Genomic DNA, 2,153 nt, shown 5'->3' on the forward strand with positions numbered 1-2,153 from the left:
TAATAGTTACAATGAACTTTAGTAAAAGTAGTTTAGAAACTTTTGGAATTCCCAGGCAGGCTGAATAGTCCTGTTGCTGCCAGTAGAAACCCAATAACACTTTCCTTTTATGGTTCATCTACACAGTTGTGTGGTACTCATTCAATTTCTTTTATGCCTTGAATTAGTTCCTCTGTCTCCATTGGTATTATCTTCCTTAAATCATAAATACCTAGAGGTTATGCCTAGTGCCTGTTTAATTAACTTTGTAAAATGCCTAGTACAACTCTACACATAGGAAATTATTAAATGTGCTTAGATAATTAGCCAGTGTTTGAAAACTGGAAAAGGGCTTTGAGTTACTTAAAATAAAGATCATGTTTCACATGACACTTTAGCCTCTTTTGGGCCTCTTTTTAGTTTACAGAAAATATAAGGGTGTCGCTGGGGGCACATAGGGAACTGATGTTTATTTCTGTGGATAAGAATCTTTCCCAGGTTCTACTTGTGGACCTATATTGAACCAAGGCCCCTGTGTGGATGCCTTCCTGGTTCTGGGAGTGCTTGATTCCAATCCCTCTGAGCACCCCTCCCCCATGTCTCTCTTCTTTTAGGAGGCATAGGGAGCTGACATCAAAATATGGTTATTGTAGATGTGAGTCTAGCAGCAGGGGAATGAAATACTTGGTTGAAATTCATTGCTTTGCTAATTTGCTCAGGGCAATGGCCAAACAAAACCAACCCAACCCCAAAAGCCTTGTTAGCTCAAAATGTGACTATAAATTAGCAAAGCTATAAGGAACAAGAATCAGTAATAAAAGAAAATCCAAACTTCTCTTGAAGTGGTCACATTTGGACATCCATTTTCTTTGAAAGGTAAAGGATTGTGAATGTATCCATGACAGAAAGCCTAAGACACAACTGGACCAGAGAAGACAGGACTATTGTTGACTCTGTCAAAGAATGGGGAGGAATGGAGCTCACACAGTCAGAAGAGCCACAGAGCTAATGACATCAATGGTCCAGGAATTAAAAAGAAAAAAACCTTGAAAAAAAGCTTTGAAATGTTTGCCTGTAATAGTTCCAGAGCAGTTATCACAAGCCGTCATGTACGTGGGTCCTATTTCAATAACTGCTTTAAGTGTCTGCCTTATTAGATAGTCCATACTTGAAGATATTCCTTGGCAGATATTTATTGAAGGTGATATCTAATAAAAGCTCCAAACAGGCTTATTAAATTATTCATTGAAGGCTTTGGAGAAGGATTTGGAGAGCAGAGATGGCTGTACAGAAAAAGAATAAATCTCTTAAAATTTTTGACTTGTTTGATTAATTACCTCAAGTTTAAATTGGTTTAAAGAGCAGTGCTTAGAGTGATGGATGTCTAGTGACCATTTTACATCCCATCAGCCATCTAGGAGACTGAGAACTTCAAGCAGAGTCAGCAACAGAGGTGTTTCTTCTCAACTTTCTGCTTTTCTCTCTCTGCTCTCTGCCTCCATATCTTATTGGTGCTGTGTCTTCATCTATCAGCTTGAAGCAGATGGCTTCCACCTCTGTATCTCTGGCCTCTATCTTTCTTCTGAGCCTCTGTCACACATTTTAAATTATTCAGTGAATATTTCCACTTAGAGACTAAAATTAAGCCCGTATAACCATCTACCAATGGTCAGTGCCATTGGTACCTCTTCCTCAGCGCTACCTATAACTCTGGGGAGTGGTAACGAATGTACTGTATGCTGAAGTTGTGACTGTGCCTTGAGTCCCAGGGATTCCTCCACACCTAACCTTTACTCATCATCTGTCTCTCTTTTTTTAATAATTGAATTTATTTTTTAGAGCAGTCTTAGATTCACAGAGAAATTGAGTGGAGGATACACAGAGTCTCCATACACCTCTTTTCTCCTCACATATACAGTCTCCCTAACCATCAACATCCAGCACCAGAGTGGTACACATGTTACAACCCATGAACCAACACTGACAAATTATAATCACCTCAAATCCGTAGTTTACTATACAGTTCACTCTTGGTACTGTATGTTCTATGGATCTTGACAAATGTATAATGACATGTATCTACCATTGTAGTATCATACAGAGTAGTGCACTGCCCTAAAGATCCTTTGTGCTCTATTTATTTATTCCTACCTCTCCTCTAACTCCTGGCAATA

This window comes from Pteropus vampyrus, unplaced genomic scaffold (assembly GCF_000151845.1).
Source record: "Pteropus vampyrus isolate Shadow unplaced genomic scaffold, Pvam_2.0 Scaffold102, whole genome shotgun sequence".
In the NCBI taxonomy this organism is placed as follows: Eukaryota; Metazoa; Chordata; class Mammalia; order Chiroptera; family Pteropodidae; genus Pteropus; species Pteropus vampyrus.